Here is an 18959-nt window from a genome sequence, read left to right as displayed (position 1 = left end):
CTAGACGCCACCCTCAACGACACCATGCGGATCATCACTGGCTGCCTACGCCCTACTCCGACGGATCTCCTGCCGGTGCTCGCAGGTATCGCACCCGCCAAGCTTCAAAGAGAGTTCTTCACTCATAGGCTGGTGTGCAACGCCCCATCGGACGCCAAACATCCTTTGTACCACCTCGCCCAGGATTCACAGCAACTGGGACCTCAACGCCTGTCATCTCGTCACCCTTTCTCCCGTCATGCAGCGACTCTCTGTGGCTCCGGTTTCAACATACTAGGAGCATGGAGAACCAGCTGGGAACAGACATCGCCACCTCCTCAATTCACTGTTGCACCGAACACCACAGCCCCACCCGGCTCGGACATGCCCCGCAAAGAGTGGGTCGCCCTGAACCGGCTCCGCACAGGGGTCGGCCGGATCAATGCCAACATGCATCGTTGGGGGCTGCGTCCATCAGCAGCCTGCGTGTGTGGAGCAGACCAGCAAACAGCGCAGCACGTCATTTTCGACTGCACTGTCCTCCGTCCCCCTGGTGGAGGGGTAGACCTCACGCCCCTCGACAACAGCACATTGCACCGGCTACAGCGCCTGGAGGGCGTTACATAATTTCTGCTGCCCCCAAACGCAAGAAGAAGAAGAATGTGCATCTATTTAAAGCATAAAAGCAGGAAATGTGGTCTAGGTGTAACTATTGAGAGTAGATAGAATATTAGATTCAGAGATTTTAAAACGTTGCCAAAAAGAAGCAGGCCGAAGGAATGAAAACATTTTAGAAATCAACAAAGGACAATCAAGAAAGTAGAATTAGGGAATAAACTTAGGAGAGACAACTGCTTCCAGATATACGTTTAAAAAAAGGAAGGAGATTAGTGTTGTGATATTGCCTGGGACTACTTTGTGTATCCCAAGGACTACTTTGTTTGCATGTGCAGGAGTGCGTATATAAGAGGTTGGTGTGATTGGGTGGTCACTCTGGATCCAGATGACCACGGAATAAACAGCCTGGAGTTGAGCTCCAGCATTGTAACCTTTTATACACGTGTACTTGTGGTCCGTCCAGAGTCACTAAAGGTACAACAGGTACCGGACCACGAAGTACAACAATTAGCAAAAGTTAATGTTGGTCCTTCCATTTCGAAACAGGAGACCTTACATTGGGGAATAAGGAAATAGTAGAGAAGATAAGAACATATTTTGTTCTGAAAGAAGAAAACATAAAGAACGTCCTGGAAACAATGAGTAATGAGAGGTTTTAATTTAGTTTAGCTTTTCAGTTTAGGGATACGGCGTGAAAACAGGCCCTTTTGCCCACCCAATCCGCACTGACCAGTGATCCCCGCACATTAACACTACCTACACCGACTAGGGACAGTTTACATTTATACCAAGCCAATTAACTTACGAACCTCTATATTTTTGGACTGTCTTCCAAGGATTTGAAAGCAGTGGCAGTGGAGACTGTGGATGAACTAATTATCACTTCCCAAAGTTTCATAAATTCCAGAACAGATTGCAAAATAACAACAAGTGACCCCACTATTTAAAAAAGGATAAAGATGAAAAATTAGGGAGCTAGTTACCATTGAATCTCACTCAGAAGAAGTGAAAATTATAGAAATTATTTTTAAGTGTTTACAGGACATTTGCAAAATAATGGGATTGGGAAAATGCAACATGGATTAATGTAAAGGAGATCAGGTTTGAGATATATATTAGACATTTTTGAGGTTGTTACCAGAATAAAGAAAAGCGATCCCATGGATATGGTATATTTGGACATTAAGTCACTTGATATTCTGTCGTGTAAAAAGCGATAATTAGACAAAATTATAGCATAGGTTTAAAGATGATACGCTCGCATGGATTATGGAGACACAAGAGACTGCAGTTACTGGAATCTTGATCAAATAACAAACTGCTGCAGGAATTCAGCAGGTCAGCTGGCGTCTATGCAGGTTAAATGGACAGACGAATATTTCAAGTCCTGACTATGTCCCTCCACAGAATCTGCCTGGCCGGCTGAGTTCCTCCAGAGGCATGGATTTGCTTATGGCAATAAACAGAGAACAGAATTTTATTGAATGGCTTATTCCTGCTTCTATGTCTGGGGGGGTATAGCTCAGTGGTAGAGCATTTGACTGCAGATCAAGAGGTCCCTGGTTCAAATCCGGGTGCCCCCTTCAATCTTTATGGGCGGCACGGTGGCGCAGCGGTAGAGTTGCTGCCTTGCAGCGAATGCAGCGCCAGAGACTCGGGTTCGATCCTGACTACGGGCGCCGTCTGTACGGAGTTTGTACGTTCTCCCCGTGACCTTCGTGGGTTTTCTCCGACATCTTCAGTTTCCTCCCACACTCCAAAGGCGTACAGGTACGTGGGTTAATTGACTGGGTAAATGTAAAAATTGTCCCTAGTGTGTGTAGGATAGTGTTAATGTGTGGGGATCGCTGGGCGGCGCGGACTCGGTGGGCCGAAGGGCCTGTTTCCGCGCTGTATCTCAAAATTTAAAAAAATCAAATGTCGTACTTCATTGTTGTCGGATTGGCAGCGTTGCTTTCTTTGGGACAGATGAGGCTGAGGGTTGATTTAATTGAGGTACTTAAGATTATGAGGTCCTGAGATGAAGTGAAAAGGAAGGACAGATTTCCCTTGTCCCTAAAAACTGGAGCAAGTTTAAAGTAATTGGTAAAGGATTCGAAGGAAAATTTAAAAAAATATTTTTTCAGGGGCTTGTTGGGGTTTGAAACTCAATGAAAAGTAGGTAGAATAAAGATAAGGAGGAATTTCTTTAGCTAGAGGGCATTGAATCTGTGAAATTCATTGCCTTAGATGATTGGAGGCAAAGACATTGGGTATTTTTAAAGAGGAGGATTAGGAAGGGTATCGAAGGTTAAAGGGAGAAGGTATGAGAATGGGGTTGAGAGGGAAAAATAGATCAGCCATGATTGACTGGCGGAGGAGACTTGATGGGCTGAATGGCCTGATTCAGCTCCTATGTCTTATGGTCTTCTAGAGACAGAACCTTCCATTTGTGTTATGAATATGAAGAGATCTGCAGGGAGATGGGATTAGGCTGCGGAGCACTCTTTCAGGAAGGATATTCTTGCTATTGAGGGCGTGCAGCGTAGGTTTACTAGGTTAATTCCCGGAATGGCGGGACTGTCGTATGTTGAAAGACTGGAGCGACTAGGCTTGTATACGCTGGAATTTAGAAGGATGAGAGGGGATCTTATCGAAACATATAAGATTATTAAGGGGTTGGACATGTTAGAGGCAGGAAACATGTTCCCAATGTTGAGGGAGTCCAGAACCAGGGGCCACAGTTTAAGAATAAGGGGTAGGCCATTTAGAACGGAGATGAGGAAAAACTTTTTCAGTCAGAGAGTTGTAAATCTGTGGAATTCTCTGCCTCAGAAGGCAGTGGAGGCCAATTCTCTGAATGCATTCAAGAGAGAGCTGGATAGAGCTCTTAAGGATAGCGGAGTCTGGGGGTATGGGGAGAAGGCAGGAACGGGGTACTGATTGAGAATGATCAGCCATGATCACATTGAATGGTGGTGCTGGCTCGAAGGGCCGAATGGCCTACTCCTGCACCTTGTGTCTATTGTCTAAATGGCATAGATATAATTGGCTGAGTGGTCTCCAAAATCATAAATGTTTATATCTCTGTGATGCTATGAAACACTACCCGTGTGGATCAGTGCACAAGGCTATGCAGCAGAGGAACATCTGGCAGATGTTAACACAACCACCAGCATTCTGGCACAACAAACCGCAAAAAGTAGTATGTGAAATATACAATGATGGTCATTTGGTATAATTGTGTGATTAACTTCTTGGAGAACGTGCGAGTTGATTTGTCAAGAAATATTGAAAAGTGGGAGTGATGAGTTGAAGACTTTATATTGGAACTCTTACCTATACATGCTGAGCCAAGTTATCTAGCCGGGTCAAAATGGGATCATGTATAAGTCAGCTTTTATAACCAGCTCTTATGTGACCATATTGATTAATCTATTCTCCCATATAAAATGGCTTTACAGGATTGTCATTATGGATGTGGATTTAAAGAGCACTTTAGCAGGAACTTCCATTTAGATAGTACTTCATATCCTCAGGATGTCCCAAGTGTTTCATGGCCAATTAATTAATTGTGAAGTGTAGTTGTGTAGGCAAGTGCCAATTTGCTACTTCGAAATTGCATCCTTCCTGAGAATGTCGGTACACAGCAAAGTCGCACAAACAGCTTGAGAGGTGAGTCTTGAGCAGGACTCTGGGAGAACTTGCTGCATGCCTTCAATTATGTACCATAGGGTTTTTTACATACAACTGAGCAGGCAATTGATCCTCGATTTAATGCCCCAGCAGCTGCTCCAGCAATGTGTTGCTCCCTCTCCACTGAAATACCAGATGCTCAAATCCTGGAGTGTGACTAGAATCTACAGCCTCTGACTCAGGGCTGAGGTTGCCAAGTTGGCCACAACACAACTGCAAAATTCAGAAAAATACTCATCTTATTTTCCTGCACATCTGCTGTGGTACTGACTAAATGTAACGCGACACTATGCGAAAGAAATATTCTGTGCAGTATATGAGCTCCAGTAGTGTGTGGTTTTCCATTGCAAGTTGCAAGGTACTTCAGGGTATCTCTTAAAACAAACTTGTTTTATCTTGTTTTAGAACAAACTTGCATGGTGCCAACGTAACTAAACAGATGTTACCTGTTAAATTATTTTTTTACTGTACAACAATCTTTGGATGAGCAATATTGTACTTTTAGTGCTATTTACAAAAGTGTCTCGAGCTCTTTGAGCAGTTATCGCCCAGTACCATGCCCACATAATTACAGAACATAAGCCAGCCACTGTTAATCATGAAACCTTCCTTAACCATGTCCTTCACTTCACTACTCGTGTCATATTCAGCAAGTAAAGACAATGTGCTGAAAGGCAAGTAATAGGAGACCTGGGTCCATTTTTTGTGCTTGGTCTTCAGTTATCAATGTTGTATCCGGCAGAACACTTCAGCTAATGGACCACGCTCCCTCTGGTCTTTTGTCTGTAATCTCCCATAGGGTGGCACGGTGGCGCAGCGGTAGAATTGCTGCCTTACAACGCTTGCGGCGCCGTAGACCCAGATTAGATCCCGACTACGGGTGCTGTCCTTACAGAGTTTGTACGTTCTCCCCGTGACCTGTGTGAGTTTTCGCCGAGATCTTCGATTTCCTCCCACATTCCAAAGACGTACAGGTATGTGGGTAAATTGGCTTGGTACAAGCGTCAATTGTCCTTAGTGTGTGTAGGATTGTGTTAATGTACGGGGAGTCGGTGTGGCCTCGGTGTGCCGAAGGACCTGTTTCCTAGCTGTATCTCCAAAGCTAAAACTAAAGCTTGTGTAGGAAGATAGTTGAGCGATGATTTGGTGAGGTTAAAAGGGATCATGAATGAGAATGATCAGAGTTTGAAGAAGGGTCTCGACCCGAAACGTCACCCATTCCTTCTCTCCAGAGATGCTGCCTGACCTGCTGAGTTACTCCAGCATTTTGTGTCTACCTTCGATTTTAAACCAGCATCTGCAGTTTTCTTTTGGTTCTGATTGATTACTGCGCAAACACCTCATAAGTGGTTATCTGGCACAGGTGATGCATATATACTTCATAACATGAAGCATATATACTTCCTACATGATGTATATATACTTCATAACATGAAGCATATATACATCCTACATGATGCATATATACTTCATAACATGAAGCATATATACTTCCTACATGATGCATGTAGAGAGAGAGCTAGATAGAGCTCTTAAGGATAGCGGAGTCAGGGGGTATGGGGAGAAGGCAGGAACGGGGTACTGATTGAGAATGATCAGCCATGATCACATTGAATGGCGGTGCTGGCTCGAAGGGCCGAATGGCCTCCTCCTGCACCTATTGTCTATTGATGCATATATACTTCCTACATGATGCATATATACTTCCTACATGATGCATATATACTTCATAACAAACACGTGGAGGACCCAGTGCAAAGATCCAGAGTGTGTAGGTGGTTCAGTGAGGTATCCACAGAGGCAACTTACAATATCTGGACCCATCCAAAATATCTTACGTGCTGTGGTAGCTGTTCCGGGTCAATAACAAAGCGTATTATACACTCTCTATAATTGCTGTTAACACAGAAAACTAAGGAGTTTTTCCCCTTGACTTCCCTTCACTGCAGTGACAGACAAGAACGCGGATAATTATCATGGAGACGATACTGTGAATGTTAACACTAGCAGGGATTTGAATTCTGTTCTCCCTATACATGGCACAGTGAGATAATGTATTATGCCATAAGATGCCACCGATAAGTCACATGGTTGTGACTATTATTGTGTGACAGAATTGGACATACCTTTTACTGCAGCAACTGGAGAAAAAAGGGAAATTGTGCTACACGCTGACAGTAAAAACAGTTGTGTGTTTCTAAAATATTCCTGTGTCAGCTATTTTAGCAGAAGCATTAACCCATTTAATTTAAAGTGATTGCCATTCTTTAAATAATGGACAAAAGAATTTAGTATGAGTGCACTAAGCAATGCATCAAAGTGCAATTTCAAGACCTTAAGAGCCTGTGTAGACTAAGTATAACTTCTGTCCAGTGTGTTAAGCCAGAAACTAATGTTGCCAGCGTGCATTTAAAATGCTGATCAAACTGAACTGGCCATCAGAACGGGCAGAGATTAAATAAATTGTTGTCTGTTTGCTCATCTGCTACACGAGGACTGACTGAGGTTGTTTACCTTGGAACCAAGGAGGCCTGTTGGGGAGTAGTTGACTTGTTTAAAAGTAAAAGGCCAGGCTAAAATGATACATAAGACCAGTTTCCCTTGGAGATATCAACAACTCGGGAGCATAAATCTGAAGTAATTGGTCCGATTAGAATAGAAAAAGTAAGCCACTTTAGAAAGGCTTGTAACTCATTGCACAAGTGGCTGAGAGAGGCAGAAAGCCTTGAATATTAGAATTCCACAGCACAGTAATTGGCCCTTCGGCCCACCTTCACCATGCTGACCATTATGTGTATCGATGCTAATCCAATTTGCATGCATTATGCCCTATCCCTTTATGCTTTTACTAAGTCCCCAGCTAAATTCCTTTTAAACATTGTAACTGTAACTGCCTCTGCCACCTCCTCTGGCATCTCGTTCCAGATATTTACCACCGTATGAAAATCTTATTCCTCAGAACTTCCTTTGAAATGCTCCCACACCTTAAACCTGTGCTCGCACACTGCCGTAACCTCAAGCAGGTCACCCTCTTGTGTTTTAGAGAGAATAAGCCCAGCCTATCTAATCTCTCCTTTAGAACCATAGCCCTCCATTCCAGACAACAACCCAGTGAACCTATTCTGCACTTTCTCTATTGCAAACACATCCTTCCCGTAGAATGGCAATCAGAACCAGACAAAACTTGAAATGCAGTCTGATCAATGTTTTGTACTGCTACAAGATGGCGTCCCAACTCTTACACCAAATGCCTCTCAGCCTATGAAGGAAGGCATACCAAATTCCTTCTTCATTATCTTATCCCCCTGTGTAACCACTTTCAGCAAGCTGTGGACTTGCATCTCAAGGTCCCTCTCTACACCAGGTCCTGCAAAGTTACTCTATTTGTCATATCAGAATATGACATCCAAAAGAGCTTTTCCTTACTAATAGACACAAAATGCTGGTGTAACTCAATGGGGTAGGCAGCATCTTTGGAGAGAAGGAGTGGGTGACGTTTTGGGTCGAGACCTTCAGACCAAAGATACACCCCATGATACACGACTTATTACAGACTTCCTATTAGAAAATCGCCCATCCACCACAACCTTCACCACCTATCACCATGCCAATTTTTGAATCCAGTTTGCCAATATGCCTCTGATCCCAGGTGCTTTAACCTCCTGGACCAGCTCACCATGTAGGACATTGTCGAGAGTTAAAAGGACATGCATGTAAACCATCTCTACAGTATCGCCTTCATTAATTTTCCTAGTTCAACAAAACTCAATCAGATGTGCGAGACATCTCTTCTGTGCAAAACAATGTTAACTCCATATCAGGCCCCATTTCACCGTTCCAGCTGAACCTGTCCCTCAAGAATCTTCTCCAACAGCTTTCCTACCATTGATGTTCGGTTCACTGGCCTGTAGTTTCCAGGTTTATTTCTACTGGCTTTTTGAGCTTAGAGAGTTTAGTTATTCTTCAGTCCTCTGGCACTTCTCTGCGGCTAATGAAGCAGAGCCCCAGTAATCTCCTTCATTGCATCCAGGTACTGGGAATTTACCCTTGATGCTTGAAGTACAGTCCAATCAATGTTTTGTACAGCTACAAGATGATGTCCCAACTCTTCTACTGATTGCCTCATCCTATGAAGGCAAGCACGCCAAATTCCGCCTTCACTATCCTATCCATCTGTGTAACCACTGCATTCCTGTGGTTGCCTCAATATATGAAGTTACAAGACTACATATCTAGACCCGGGACCCACGATTATCCATATGGCAACTTTGTGATAGTCAAAGGCTGGCTAGGTAGATTGACCTCAACATACTTTTTTCCACAATGCCATAAAATGATGTCTAATTTTTCCATGAATCAGTGACTTCAATTCTCTGACAGTATGATTTATAATATGTGCTATTCCTTTTAAAATGAACAGCCACATCAACATATTTGGCACCACTTGACCAAACGAAGTAGAGGATTAAATAAAAAGTAAAATCAATTGTTAGCCAAATGTTCCAATGGCCAAGCAGTTAATATTAATGCAGTCCCTCTCAGTCCAAGGCAAACAGGAACATGTGAGCCATCTAATACACCTTGTACTGAACAGTTCACTGTTCAAATGTGCAAACCATTTGTATCAGATCTGGGTCTGGCTACATCTGAAGTGTGTAAGTAACTGAACCTTTTGCTTAATGTGTGGTGTTGTTATTAATTAGTTTGTGATTCTGATGACATGTAAACTTGAAAGGCTGGAATAGCTAGGCTTGAACAACTAACAGCAAATAATTAGTTCTCATTAGCACGTGAAAACTGTAATGCTAAAAGGTTTTGGAGTTGCATGTGATATCATGTTTATGTTAACATGTGACTAAAATATACAGTAACACTGAAAATGATGGCTCTTGCCCCAATTTCACAGCAAGCTACCCACTAGATCTGTTAATCTGTGAACCATTGTCCCTCTTGCTAACTGCAGTTGGGTATCAGTTTCATATGAGCAGTTGTGATACCATCACTTTGGCTGGGATGTGGATCACATAGAATTTTGGAAGACTGCAAACGTACTGCAGAAGGAAAACTAGTGTAAGAAAATAACTGCAGATGTTGGTACAAATCGAAGGCATTTATTTCACAAAATGCTTGAGTAACTCAACAGGTCAGGCAGCATCTCAGGAGAGAAGGAATGGGTGACGTTTCGGGTCGAGACCCTTCTTCAGACTGAACTTCTTCAGAAGGAAAACTGCTCAACTTTTAGCTAATATGTTAAAGATTTGGGATAAACATGTTATTTATTTTAAAAATTCATTATGTTTTGTAATGTTTTAGGGAATTACAATCTGCATGCATAAAATTAGAAGGTAGACACAAAAAACTGGAGTAACTCAGCGGGTCAGACAGCATCTCTAAGAAGGAATAGGTGACGTTTTGGGATGAGTCTTCGTCAGACTGAAAATTAAATTGAAATTTGGTTGGCATTTTACTAATAATTTATTCCAGCAATAAAAACTTGGTCGTGTATTTTAATGAAAGGATATTGATCTGAGGTGTGAACACTTTTTCCTTTCCACAGATGATGTCTGCCCTACTGAGTGTTTCCAGCATTTTCTGTTTCCATTTCAGGATAAAATGGAGATTGATTTGTCCATTTGCACTGTGAAATGTTTTAAACAAGAGCTGGAAGGGTTATTTTTTTTTAATAGAGTGGGGCTAAGGTAATGAAGAAACGCAATCAAGTGGAAATGTTTAAACAATTATCAGGACAAATATAAAAGTTATGTGAAATTGGTTAAGTTGAAATTGGCATTGAGTGTCAGAGTATGTAACGGATGCTGGGAGATGGCTTGACGGGGACCAGCAACAGAGAGAGGTAGTGGAGAAGAATTAATCAATTCACAAAGTTCATTGAAATTAAATGCAACGGTAGGCTGCAAATTAGAGGATGGGCAGGTTAATCTTCAGCGTAATGTTGAAATTGAGATCAAAGAGATGATAGACTCGAGGAACTGCAGATGCTGTTGTCTTGCATTGAACACAAAGTACTGGAGTAACTCAGTGGGTCAGGCAGCATCCCTGGAGGACATGGATAAGGCGACGTTTTGGGTCAGCGCATGTTGGGTCGGGACATCATCTCAAAGAGATGTTGCCTTAGTCTTACGTCAGACATAAATCTTGTGTTTCGAGAATCGCCAAAGATCAAGGCACAGTTGTTATTACTTAAAGCGAAGTGGTGGTCAGACAATTGTTAAAAGTTAAGTCAGGCAGCTCTTCTGAGACTCGTGTCCAAGGATCCTGACAGAAGGTAACAAATTGGTGGAGATTATGTCAATAATGATTTTACAAAATTGTGCTAGTGTTGGAAGTTGACTAATGTGACACTTCTCTTCCAAATGAGAGAATGAACCAAGTAAGAAAACGATGGGCAGTTCATCTTGCATTGTTTGTTGATGAATTATTAGTCACTCCAGGTTGTTTCAATCAACTTTGTGAAAATCAATATAGCAATATATTCTAGTGAAAATCAGAAAATGATGCCCAGTTAATTGCATTTTTTGATGGATTATTAGTCTGTATAGGTTGTTCCAACCAACTTTGCAGAAATCATTACAGCAATATATTACATAGCAACATATCCTTATGGTAGATATCTGATCTATTAGCTTCCGAAAGTATTTGGAAAGGTAGTTCATCTATTTTAAGTCATCTATTTTCATTTCAAGCCAGGATTAACTTGAAATTAAAGAGAGCATTGGAGGGCAGACATTGGAAAAGAGCTGAGAGGAAGTTTCTCTGAGAATCATGGTTTGCAGTCCATAACGTTCCTTGTTTAAGTGTACTGTACTTAAATGATCCGGTTCTGGGAATGACAGCACGATGCTGCAGTTCCTTGACGATGACAGATTGGGCAAAATATGGTAAATTGAAGATTGAGTGTAAGGAAAAACTGCAAGAATATAGCAGGAAGAGCAGATGCCAATACAGAGGAAAAGTACAATATACAGTAAGATTATAAGCAATAAACCAGCTTTGGTATGCAGATAGACAAACAATTAAATACAAAAAGATGGCAAGCATGTAAAAAGGGCAAAGGAAAGCCTTGGATTTCAATGTTAAAATTATGTAAAAGCACAGAATGTGGGTGAGGTTGTTACTTGTGAGAAAGGTAACAACATGATATCAATGAGCCAAATGGCTTCTTTCTGCAGATTGCCAATGTTTGGTCGTACTATACCTCACATGGGTTTATCGTGGTTCTGCTTGCTACCCCTTTGCACAGTAACTTGTGCGCATATGACAACCTTGATTAGTTATGGATGAGTATTTGTGGTTGCATTTTTGTTCACAGAAATTTAAACGACCTCTTGAATTGTGCTCAGAATCTTGCAGGTAATCGTTTTTTAGATTTGGTAAAACGTTTTAGATGGAGCTCTAGGGGCGAGTGGAATCAAGGGATATGGGGAGAAGGCAGGCACGGGTTATTGATTGGGGACGATCAGCCATGATCGCAATGAATGGCGGTGCTGGCTCGAAGGGCCGAATGGCCTCCTCCTGCACCTATTTTCTATGTTTCTATGTTATTTATTGTGAGGTTTGTGGTGGAGTTTGAGAAATGTGCACGGCCCAAAGTTTGAGGTTTAATCATGAAAGCTGAAAGCTTGCTTTTTCCAATTATGAATGCATGTACTGTAACACAGTATATGCCGCTGGCTGAACAAGAATCCCTTATTGTTTTATGAATTGCCTTTTAATATACAAGGCAGAGAAACCACACTTTCCAATAGGAGGGAGTCAGTGGAAGTTTAGTGCTTAATGGCCCCTTTTTTTTCTGAATTTGGGCAAAATTCAACTTTTGATTATTTCAAATCCAGAACATAATGGTCACTTTGCTCACATACAATGACAGTATTCAGTGTCACACCCATAAGGATAACTTCTATAGGTCCAAAGTCAACATCTCATGAAAAGATTCCTTTACAAACATTATCTAGAGGTGGGGCTTGAAGATTAAATTTGTATCGGTCATATTGTTTTTAATTTTGATGTGTGCCTCAGTTCTAGTAGTCATGCCCGTCGAGGCCCAGTATAAAGGATTGCATTGCTACTTGTTATTTTTAGCAGTGCATCCAGTTGGCGCCAGGCCAAAATATATATATAGATGCAGTATGTTTAAACTGATTCATTCACTTCAAGAATACTTTGTTGGCCCATTACCAAACTAAGAGCCACGAAATGATTTTGGGAACTTTACCCATACCCGCTTGTGCTTCACCTAGGAAACCCTTCCATGTGATTGACCCTACGTTCTAGCTGGGGATTCCGGCCTGTTCCAAGACCTCAGTGTCGGGAATTTTGTCCTGCCACCTGATGTGAAGGTGTCTGCGTAGGCAGCTCAAGTGAAAGTGGTTGAGCTGTTTGGCATGTCTGCTGTAGACAGTCCAGGTCTCACTGGCATAGAGAAGAGTGGTGAGTACCACAGCACGGTAGACCTTCAGCTTGGTGGTAAGGCTGAATCCTCTCCACTCCCAAACATTCCCACGGAGTTGTTTAGTAACACCAGAATTAAAAACATAGGGACATTGTTCAAAGGGCGACAGAAATGCAAGTTGTTGATGCATTTGCACCCAAATTTCCTCCTTAAATTAAAATGTGCTTTCTTTAACCTCTTGAGTTATGTTCTCATCCCCTTTACCATTTTCTACATTTTCTTGCTAATCCAGTGCCTTGTCCATTTTCCTTTCATAATCCTGGTCCTTTAGTTCACCAATGGTCCTGCCCCATTCTTCTCAGGAATTTGCTCCTAATTTGGAAGAGTCTTTCTTGTGTTTGTGTTGATTTGAAATTAACATTTAAGGCCCTAAATGTTGTATTGATTGCTCAGTTGTAAAGATGACTTCGTTCACATTTGAGCTTCAAGTTCCATCTCTGCAGCTTTGTATAGTTGACTAACTACCGAAGCCAGGAGTTCAATTTTGCCTGAGTTTCCAGAGGGAATAGATGACAATGAGAGCTCAGACCAGAAGCCAGTGGGTCAAGGTACAACTGGCATCAAACCTCTCGAGACGGATGGGGAACTGCAGATGCTGGTTGACAAAAAAAGACCCAAAGAGCTGGAATAATTCAGTGGGTCAGGCAGCATCTCTGGAGAACAAGGATAGGTGACGTTTTGGGTCAGGACCCTTCAGATTGGTTGCGCTGGGAGCAGGTGGGAGAAAGCTGGAAGTGAGATGGGGGTGGGACAAAGCTTGGCAAGTGACAGGTGGGCACAGGTGAGGGGAGTTTTTGATAGGCAAATGAGTGGACAGGCCAGAGATGAAAAGGTAAAAAATATGAGATGTAGATAGAAGGGATGTGAAGCCAGAGGAAGGAATATAGGTGGGAGGGAACGGGGGAGGTGGAAGGGGATAAATTGGTGTGAATCCAGGTGGGACACAGGGGAGAAAGGGGGGGAGGGGATGTTGTGTGTAGGTAAGTTACCTCTGATTGGAGAATTTGATATTCATACTGTTAGGCTGTAAGCTACCCAAGAGGAATTTGAGGTGCTGTTCCTCCAGTTTGCATTTGGCCTCTCTCTGGCAATAGACAAAAGACAAGAGGAGCAGGAGTAGGCCATTCGGCCCTTCGAGGCAGCACCACCATTCAATGTGATCCTGGCTGATCATTCTCAATCAGTACCCCGTTCCTGCCTTCTCCCCATACCCCCTGACTCCGCTACCCTTAAGAGCTCTATCTAGCTCTCTCTTGAATGCATTCAGAGAATTGGCCTCCACTGCCTTCTGAGGCAGAGAATTCCACAGATTTACAACTCTCTGACTGAAAAGGTTTTTCCTCATCTCCGTTCAAAATGGCCTACCCCTTATTCTTAAACTGTGGCCCCTGGTTCTGGACTCCCTCAACATTGGGAACATGTTTCCTGCCGCTAACGTGTCCAACCCCTTAATAATCTTATATGTTTTGATAAGATCCCCTCTCATCCTTCTAAATTCCAGGGTATACAAGCCTAGTCGCTCCAGTCTTTCAACATATGACAGTCCCGTCATTCCAGGAATTAACCTAGTAAACATATGCTGCACGCCCTCAATAGCAAGAATATCCTTCCTCAAATTTGGAGACCAAAACTGCACAGTGACTGATGCACTAGGACACCCAGATCTCGTTGTACGTCCCCTTTTCCTAACTTGACACCATTCAGATAATAATCTGCCTTCCTATTCTTACCACCAAAGTGGATAACCTCACACTTATCCACTTTAAACTGCATCTGCCATGCATCCGCCCACTCACACAACCTGTCCAAGTCACCCTGCAACCTCATAGCATCTTCCTCACAGTTCACACTACCACCCAGCTTTGTATCATCTGCAAATTTGCTAATGGTACTTTTAATCCCTTCATCCAATTCATTAATGTATATTGTAAATAGCTGCGGTCCCAGCACCGAGCCTTGCAGTATCCCACTAGTCACTGCCTGCCATTCTGAAAGGGACCCATTTATCCCCACTCTTTACTTTCTGTCTGCCAACCAATTTTCTATCCATGTCAGTACCCTACCCCCAATACCATGTGCTCTAATTTTGCCCACTAATCTCCTATGTGGGACCTTGTCGAAGGCTTTCTGAAAGTTGAGGTACACCACTTCCTCCTCGTCAATTTTCCTAGTTACATCCTCAAAAAATTCCAGAAGATTTCCAGGGCGGCACGGTAGCGCAGCGGTAGAGTTGCTGCTTTACAGCGAATGCAGCGCCGGAGACTCAGGTTCGATCCTGACTACGGGTGCTGCACTGTAAGGAGTTTGTACGTTCTCCCCGTGACCTGCGTGGGTTTTCTCCGAGATCTTCGGTTTCCTCCCACACTCCAAAGACGTACAGGTATGTAGGTTAATTGGCTGGGTAAATGTAAAAATTGTCCCTAGTGGGTGTAGGATAGTGTTAATGTGCGGGGATCGCTGGGCGGCACGGACTTGGTGGGCCGAAAAGGCCTGTTTCCGGCTGTATATATATATGATATATGATATGATATATATATATATGATATATAAGATTAGTCAAGCATGATTTCTCCTTCGTAAATCCATGCTGACTCGGAACGATCCTGTTACTGCTATCCAAATGCTCCGCAATTTTATCTTTTATAATTGACTCCAGCATCAGCAATGGAGGAGGTCCAGGACAGAAAGGTCTGTGTGGGAATGGGAAGAGGAGTTAAAATGGTTGGCAACCAAGAGACCCAGCAGATAAGTCCATTGTACGTGTAGGGTGAAACTACCATAATGCCAAGCTCAAAGCCCCTGTAAATTCCCTCACTGACCTTTCTGTCCTAGGTCTCCTCCATTGTCAGAGTGAGGCTAAATGCACATTGGAGCAAAAGCAACTGATATTTCGCTTGGGCAGCTCACAGCACAGTGGTATGACTATTGATTTCTCTAACTTCAAGTAACCCTGTTATTCCCTCTCTCTCTATCCCTCTCCCACCCAAGTCGCACGAGCTTCTCGTTTTCACTCAACAAACTGCTAACAATGGTCTGTTTCCTCTATCATCGTCACTTTATTGCATATCTTTCATTCATTGTTCTTTATCTCTCTTCATCATCATCTATATCTCTCGTTTCCCTCATCCCTAACTAGTCTGAAGAAGGGTCTCGACCCGAAACGTCACCCATTCCTTCTCTCCAGAGATGCTGCCTGCCCTGCTGACTTACTCCTGCTTTTTGTGTCCATTGTACGTCTATCTTATCTGTTTGATGCATGTTATGGGCAGGGTACAAACTCTGCAGTGGTGTGCATGGAATTTTAGGGTTGGGATAAAGAAGAGGACCCCAGCAAGCAGTGGTGCATGGCGACCCCTTGCCCACTCGGTGTCAGCAAGTTGGAAGCCGAGGTGCTAAAATGGGCGTTTCACCAACACGAGCAAGTGCCTGTTTTTGGAAGCCAACAGAGAAGCTGTATATCATCCAGCTCATTCTGGCGCGGGGCATTTCAGGTAGTCCTGAGGCACGGCAGACAACATGTGCGGAATAATGTTTCCTGCCAATTTTCCTTGCCAAGAAGTGGGTGCAAACTTTACCCCTAAACATTTCTAATTATACAAGTGAGACTGACAAGTGGCAGGTGAGAGAGAGCGAGCATTCATTACTGGGCGGAGATGAATCTGAGAGAGAAACTTGGTGGTGTCCAAATATGTCCTGTGAGGAGATCCTGGTAGAAGGTTCAGGGGCATGCTTGAACGGCTACATAAATTCTAGCCTCAGCAACCTGAGATTTATTTATTGACTGTTTTTTGAGTAGGTTTTTTACAGATTGGTTTTGCTTTGGGTTCAGCTATCTGAGCTCTTTTATATGCTCTGAAGGGGTGGATTGTACTCTGCTGATGTTGGCTGTGGTGTGGCTGGTCAGGGTACAGACGGTACAGAGACTGTGGTACAGATTGTATGTTGTTTTCAAACTGGCGACCACTCCTAAGGACAGGAAGACTTCTGTGTACAGGTTGGAGTGATTCTAGACACGTGGTCCCGCTGCCAGGTGCTGATAAAGGACCCTCTGTCCTGCTGTTTGATGCTCCAGGTTTCAGACTTTACAAGTGCTGCTTTGAGCTTGGCATTATGGTCAACTCCCTTCCCAAGCAAACAGTGAGACCACTGCGCGGATTCTAATAAATCTTTTAAATCAACGGCTACACCCCACGATTTACAAAGCAGGCTTCCCACTGCTCGGCTCGCTACAATCATGTTAGCTTGTCTTTAAAAGCTCAATTTAAACCCCACACTAATGCTTTTGAAAAATAAAGCAAAATGTGCGAGTGTTGGAAATATGAAACAACAACAGACAATGCTTCAACTACTCAACGAGTCAGGAAGCATATGTGGAAAGGGGAACACAGTTAACTTTTCAAAAGATTTTTTTAATCAAAATTGGAATGGACAGAAAGGACAGGCCACTTTTGTATGAGGAAAAGGCAGAATTAATATTTCAGATCTAAGACCCATCATCAGAACTGAAATAGAGAAAAAATGTCACGTTCTCTCTTTCCTAGTTCTGATGAAGTGACTTTGATCTGAAGGATTATAGCTCTGATTCCCTTTGCACAGATGTTGCCTGACCTCTTTAGAACTCCTATTAAATGCTTCTACATATTTTAAGCTCTGCATTGCGAATATTGGGTTCGGAAGCGACTAGGTTTGCATTGCGAATATTGGGAGCGACTAGGTTTGTATACACTGGAATGGAGCGACTAGGTTTGTATACACTGGAATTTAGAAGGATGAGAGGGGATCTTATCGAAACGTATAAGATTATTAAGGGGTTGGACTCGTTAGAGGCAGGAAACATGTTCCCAATGTTGGGGGAGTCCAGAACCAGGGGCCACAGTTTAAGAATAAGGGGTAGGCCATTTAGAACAGAGATGAGGAAAAACTTTTTTAGTCAGAGGGTTGTGAATCTGTGGAATTCTCTGCCTCAGAGGGCAGTGGAGGCAAATTCTCTGAATACATTCAAGAGAGAGCTAGATAGAGCTCTTAAGGATAGCGGAGTCAGGGGGTATGGGGAGAAGGCAGGAACGGGGTACTGATTGACAATGATCAGCCATGATCACATTGAATGGCGGTGCTGGCTCGAAGGGCCGAATGGCCTCCTCCTGCACCTATTGTCTATTGTCTATTGGTAGCTGAACTTCCAACCTATCTGTTGGAACGCCAACATGCATCGTTGGGGGCTGCGTCCATCAGCAGCCTGCGTGTGTGGAGCAGACCAGCAAACAGCGCAGCACGGCATTTTCGACTGCACTGTCCTCCGTCCCCCTGGTGGAGGGGTAGACCTCACGTCCCTCGACAACAGCACATTGCACTGGCTACAGCGCCTGGAGGGCGTCACATAATTTCTGCTGCCCTCAAACGCAAGAAGAAGAACCTATCTGTATTCCCAAATTTTAAAACTTAGTCAAAATTAAAATTGGGAAATGTGTTTGCTGTGGGTGCCTTTTACTGAGTCTCTGCACACTGGACTGAAACTGTTAGAGCAGAGTTTAAGAGAAGGGTCTCGACCCGAAACGTCACCCTTTCCTTCTCTCCCGAGATGCTGCCTGACCCGCTGAGTTACTCCAGCATTTTGTGTCAACCTTCGATTTAAACCAGCATCTGCAGGTTTTTTTTCGTATTAGTGCAGAGTTTAAGTTGATTTTTGAAACGGACAGAAGCTGGAAAACCCATTCGAAGGTAAAAATGTGTCCCCTGAGCAGGGAAGTACTTTGGACAAAATCTAGTGAGGAAATGTCAAATATGAGAGGGCAGAACATTATGATGAAAGGGGCAAAGTTTAACACAGATGTGCGGGCCAAGTGTTTTTATACAGAGTTGTGGGTGCCTGGAACGTGTGGCAAGGAGCAGTGGCGAAAGCAGATGCGATCATGGCGTTTAAGAGGCTTTTATGTAGGTACATGGATATGCAGAAATGGAGGGATATGGATTACGTGCAGGCAGAGAAGATTAGTGCATCATGATTAATTACAGGAGATTAATTTGGCATCATGTTCGACACGAACATTGAGGGTTGCAGGGCCTGTTCCTAGAGTCATTGAGTCATACAGCGTGGAAACAAGCCCTTCGGCCCAACTTGCCCACACTGGCCAGCATGTCCCATCTACACTAATCCCACCTACCTGCATCTGGCCCATATACCTCTAAACCTGTCCTTTCCATGTACCTGTCTCAATGT

General features: G+C 43.3%; 1 protein-coding gene and 1 non-coding gene across 2 annotated transcripts in view; both read left to right on the top strand.

Moving 5' to 3' along the window:
• znf385c (zinc finger protein 385C) overlaps positions 1–18959 on the top strand; it is a 389249-nt gene that overhangs the window by 23189 nt on the left and 347101 nt on the right. The window lies entirely within an intron of this gene.
• Positions 2109–2180, top strand: trnac-gca (transfer RNA cysteine (anticodon GCA)). The gene has a single exon. It is a non-coding gene; the product is annotated as a tRNA-Cys (tRNA).

The sequence above is a fragment of the Rhinoraja longicauda genome, chromosome 29, assembly GCF_053455715.1.
Source record: "Rhinoraja longicauda isolate Sanriku21f chromosome 29, sRhiLon1.1, whole genome shotgun sequence".
Lineage (NCBI taxonomy): Eukaryota > Metazoa > Chordata > Chondrichthyes > Rajiformes > Arhynchobatidae > Rhinoraja > Rhinoraja longicauda.
This window is presented reverse-complemented; position numbering and strand designations above follow the sequence as displayed.